Source organism: Corvus hawaiiensis, chromosome 26 (genome assembly GCF_020740725.1).
Source record: "Corvus hawaiiensis isolate bCorHaw1 chromosome 26, bCorHaw1.pri.cur, whole genome shotgun sequence".
Taxonomy (NCBI): domain Eukaryota; kingdom Metazoa; phylum Chordata; class Aves; order Passeriformes; family Corvidae; genus Corvus; species Corvus hawaiiensis.
Window position 1 is genome coordinate 4,223,094 of NC_063238.1, and position 6,000 is coordinate 4,229,093.

Sequence of the window (6,000 nt, forward strand, 5' to 3'; positions counted from 1 at the left end):
TCCTCTGCCCACCTTCATTACTAATCATGGACTAGGTTTACATCTTCTAGTCCTGGGAGCAGGTCACATGGGAAGGAAATCCATGTGGCACTGTTAAGACAGAATAATTTTGCTGCTCATAAAAACCCCAAAGTCTTTATTGGATGTCTGTTTGAGGCGGATAGCAGAATACACCTAAGGATTAAAAGCAGTATTGCAAAAGGCAAGCAAATAGTCCCTCATTTCTCACCCACATCCCCAGAGAAGATCTAGGGAGTCTGCAGACTGCCATGGCTGACCACGCAATCTTGCTGGACAACATCCCGGAGCTGCTAGTTTGGGAAAGTTTGTAACCCCTTCAGCAAAGATTGTCAAATGTCACCCCCACTTCGGAACTTAGTGGGTTCCTAAGATACAAATGCTGCTATAAATACTAAGGCCATTAAATTTCGTTCTTTAACTTACATGTTGATCATTTAGGGTTTTGAAGTTTTGTATTGGAACCCAACTAGGCCCTTTACCATTATGAGCCATCCAGGTTTACCCTTGTCCTTTACCTCTGCTGTAACTTGTTTCTCTCCTTTGGAAGAACTGTATCCTTCTTTCCTTGGATGGACATTATACCCACCCAGAGGGCAATGAACTGTTTCATAATTAGTTTTCAGTTAGACAAAATAAACAGGGAGATTGCTTAATTTCTTACCATTTTTTAATGTTATCCTTTGGTATATTCAAAAGAATAATCAAGAAGTCAAGAAAAAAAGAGCGTGGGTGTCCCTGCAGAGCAGCTTGAGAGGCAGGTCCATCAGGCCTTGAAGTTACTGCAAAGATTTCCATTCACTTTTGTAGGAGTTGGGACAAGCCTTAAAATGAAAAGAACCAATTAGAACCATAGCACATCTAACTCACAAGTTTTAAGTAGCTTTTTCAGATTTTTTCTACGCTCAAGAACCTTAAAGACTTGTTTAAAAACAAAACAAACAAAAAGATTTGTTTTCTATTTTTGTGCAAAGCCTTGTCTCTTTTTAAGTCGTTTTGATATTTGAATTCATCAGAGAGCAGTTGAAAGAAGGAAGACCAGACTGCATCCAGAGGGTGATGAAGAGAATTACTAATCCTAGGCAATTTTGGCAGGATGAAACCCCATTCTCATTGGCCCCTTTGTTAGTAGCTCTAATGTTTCTCCTCATCATTATATGGAGAAAAAATCTCAGCATGAGATTTACATCAAAGAGATCCTCTTAAGGCTTCACTCAGTTTCTTATTTAGGAACAGAGAACCTGTTAGTAGACAGCCGAAATAAGTCTGGTTATTTGCTTCCTGTAGCTAATAGATTTAAACAGGTACATCACATTATTTTTTCCTGTGACATGTTCTTTTTACTTTCTGGTCTGCCTTAGCCACAAGTATATCTGATTGAACTTAAAAGCAAACTAGTTATGTCAAAGTCTCACAGGGCTGACAGGGACTCAGAGAGTTGATCTAGTGCTTTCCCTTGCTCAAGGCAGAGACAACTGTACCTATGTCATCAGGGCTCAGTTAGAAACTTTTAATTTCTCCCGTCAAGCTCAACACTTCATCACAAATCCATTAAATGAAAAATTGGTAAATGTTGGTTTAGAAGTGACATTTTACCTCGGGATTTACACTGAAATATAAAAATTATCTAAATGGATTCCCAAAGCACACATTCAAATGAAAGACAGACTAAAGTAAAGATTTAAAATGTAGGTATCTTGCTGTCTCTACATAAATCTGTCAGCTGAAGATTTCCATGGCCACTCATCTAAATCAAGAAGAAAAACAGAGAAAGCCTGTTTCTGTCGAAGTTCATGTGAATTTTCTTGTTGACTTTGTTGAGCAGGGATTTAATGCAGGGTTGTTACTAAAGGAGAGGTGAGGAAGTGAAAAATCACCTCAAAAATATGAATGTATTAGCCAAGGCAGTAAATTATAGATGGCTGTTGTAATTTCTGATAAGTAGCAGAGGATTCCAGCTGTTTTCAGACAACAGCATTTCCTTAAAATCAGCGTTTTTACACAGCCATTACGTACATGCCTGTTGAGGCTCAGTGCAGAAGACTTGATCAGAGGGCCTTTTGAATACCTTTTGCAGCCCTTTATTTCTGAGAATCTACAGGGGTTTTTGCAAGTGGCTTTTAAGGCACAGGGCATGCTAATGAACTGTCTGACGGGAAGGCCATACAGTTAAAGAAGTAAAACAGTGTTACTAAAAGAGATGTGAGAATCAGTGTGAATGCTGAGTCCATCTCTTAACCTGATGCTGTTTTCTGAACATTTTTGGTAGAAATATCACACCAGAGAATTGTGGCGTGTTCTTAATTGAATTTTAGGTGGTGGGTTCCCGTGGTTATTCTGTACAATAAACATCATCATCTTTCCCATTAAAGAATAGCATATGAGTTTTATTATTGAAAACATATCAAAGTATTTGTAACTACCAAGCGATAATGATCCTTACTGGCCTTATCGTTAAGAAATTTTACCATGAAGTCACCACCTTTAAGGTTTGGGGGGTATTTTGCACCTGCAATTACGAGATAATGAGTCATTTTTTAGGCCCTTTGGCTCCTCTGTCCTCTGGAAGGCTGAGCTGGAAACATGAAGAAGCTTTTGACACAGAGATCTCAAACAATAACCTGAAAACTCACCTACAAGTTGTTCAGCAGTAAGCAAAGAGGATATAGAGAGAAAACTGAGGAGCCAAGTTTGGTAGGACTGTGAAATAAGTCCTTCTATATTCTTTTATTTTTCCTGATGCAGTTTCAATAGTGAAGGTTTTGTTTCTGCACTGACTGTCTGCAGCTGGGACTGTTCAGCTGAAGGTGGCACACAGGATAAAGCACCGAGTCTGAGTTATAGATGTTACTTCACAAGAATCTAATCCAAACAGTTTTTCTCTTAGCCTAAGTGATATTGAGAACATAATAACAAGAAATGAACATGGCTTGCCTTTTAAATTGTTCCCTGGACAAAATCTTCTACAAGATTTTCAAAGAAGAAAAATAGAAAGACTTTAAAACCTGGTAAGATTTTCCAGGACTTGAGAGTGGTGTGCTGAGGACAACTCAGCTGGGCTCAAGGGCTGAGAAATAATCAGTCTGACCAAAGACCCTTTGAATTGCTTGCAGTTCTTCACAAGTGCTGCAACATGGAAGATATGAAGGCAATTATTTGTATTACCATGACTCTGAAGATTGACAGCTTAGCTTATTTTAGAAAATATCCAATAGTGGCTTGGTTTGTTGTCACCTTTTGATTTTGACTAGAATTACATTTAAGAAGGACAAAGCAGACCCTCCCCCACAAGAATCCTGCTGCAGGCACCTGCTGTTATCTGACCCCAAAATACCAAAAATAGATACCAAATTGTCCCACTGGTTTGAGTCTTTTTCTTTTGAACCCAGATCCTCAGCTCTGTCAGATGCACTGCAAAAGACAAAAGTTCTCTTTCTGAGGTAATGACAGCTTATTACACCTGTCATTATAGCAGCTAAAAGAGTTTATTTGCAGATGCAGCAGGTTTAAATTAAATCTCTTGCCTGGCACAGAAGACATCTTCACCATATGCCCTTTTTGACAGCAGATTCATGACTCCAACTTACTGACACCATCAAAAAGCTGACTGGTGACATGAATAACTGTGCAAGTGGCATGGCTATCCTGAGGAGATGCATCCAACCAACACGAGGACCATCACCCAAATGTTTCCTTTCAACAACGCCAAGGACTGGATGACATTTTCAGGGCTTGGCAACAAGGGCACTATCAAAAATTTACACTCAAATCACGGAGTCACCAATTCAGAAAAAAAAATGTTAAATTTCATCTTGCAATGAGAGCTTTCATCAGGGGAACCTGAACTTAGGGATTTTTGTGGATGGAAACATTCAAGAGCAGCCTTCACTGAAGATGGAGAATCAATCCAGGTGTGCTGCAGCAGAGTAGTCTGAGTTTAGAGCTCACTGACCTCTACTGATGAATAATCAACTTTTAAAAAAGAAAAAGAAAATTTGGATGTAAATGTTGTGTCAGTGGGGAAAGAGGAGGTTCAAAAAGTTTTAGAAAAACTGTAGGGACCACCCCAAATGAAAAAGTCCTCCAGCTCATGTTCATGTTACTTCCAGACCAGAAACTAAGACATTTGATGCCATTCCCTACAGCAATGGTATTTTCTGATTACCTGTTACATTAAGGATAGATATCCTTAAGGATAGATAGTGGTCTCCTGTGAATCCTTGCTGATTTCTTGTCTGACTTCTCAGGAGACTGGCAAACTTTTCAGACCTGCTGCATACTGATGGTTTCAATGCAAAAGATTTCTAAGAAGCATTTGACGTTGTGCCACTTGACAGTTTAGATAAGAACTTTGAAAGTTAACACAGTCTGAATTCAGTGGATTAACTGGTTCTCTGAGGAGCTTCACACTAAAAATGTTAGTGGGGTAATGTTTATTTGAATAAAATGCACATCAGTGTTGATTTGGTAAGAGATTTTCAGCAGGAATTGGTTTTTAAACTGGAAAGAGGTAAAGAAAATGGGTGTCTGTTTTGTAGGCCAACATGGGCGCTGAGACTGAGGGTTACAATCAACCAGAACACAGCCAAATGCAGAGAGTGAAGCTCTCTGAGGGTGGATTCCTGCCTGAAAAAGAGTTGGGCAAGCAATGCTGCTGATATCCAGATCTCAGATAATACTGTTTCTCACTGATGAGACTGCTGATCAAATCTTGTACTTTAATCATCAGTTCAGACCTCAGAAAGAATAACAAAAACTGGAGAAAAATAAGGAATATATTTTTAAGTTTGGAAAAAATACTTTAAAGCAAAAGACTCAAGTTTATCAGAAAGGAATCTCTTTAATATGGGAACAGAAACATCATGGTCATTCAGTCCATAACACCTGGAGCTGTAAGAGTGCAATAGAGACCTGCCCTCTGTGTGCCCCTACAGACTTCACATGACACAATATTATGAAATAGTCTAGAGCAAATCTGAAATGCCTGTAACAGGCCAAAAGCAAACCTGTAATGTCTGAAGGCACTTCAGGAAAAAAAATCCAGAACAATGACAAAGCCTTAAGGCCTGGTAGGAGTAGGGGGTTTTTAAAATAAACCAACCTGAGGAAGCAGATCATCCCCTTGCTATGAATGTCAGAATTCTTCTGCCTACCTGACCTAGAGGAAAAATTTCATGATGACTCCAGCCCTGGTGACTGATTTAAAGCTGAACCTGTGATTATGATACACTAGCCAAGCAGCTGAGAATTTTATAAATTACTAATGGCTCTTTTTGACATATTGTCTCCAGCTGTGAAAGTCTCCAGTGACTCAAAGGGAAGGGAAAAATACCAATCTGTTCCTCCTCTCTGCCTCCTGAGGCAAACAAGGCATCAAAGGGACGCCTAAAGAATAGTTCCTATCTCATCAGGTGAGAACATGGGGTTAAAGCAATGGAAATGAAATAGATGAGCAGTGTTCCTATAACTTCTAAATTCACTTGGGTATAGTCATTGTTATTTTTAACAGACTACTTCTAGGTCTGGCACTCTTCTGCTAGCAGGGGCAGTGGGACCAATGGCTTTATCTTCTCCCTCCCCATCCCCACCCCACAGCTTTCTTATTAAATTAAATAATGGTTTGAAGGAATATTTGACAGTAGATTTTCCTTGTTTCTTAAGATGTCCATCCTTTGATAAAAGTTACTTTTTAAAAATCTCTGCCAATGGCAGAGAAAATTCACCTTATAACAAATCATGTAAAAGTGTCTTTGGACCTTATAAATAAAATAAATAAACTGTTTAATTTGTTAGTATCAGGTTTGAAATGCTTTTAAGGACCTTGCCATGTCCCTGATCCCAACTAAATCTTTTGACAATCATAAGCGCAACTAATAAATTACACATTATGTAATTTATATGTGGTTTTTTTCTGATAAGTTTCAAAAAAACAGGCATTTAATTTTGCTTCCTTTCTACTGTATTGCAAGACTGGACTGTTGA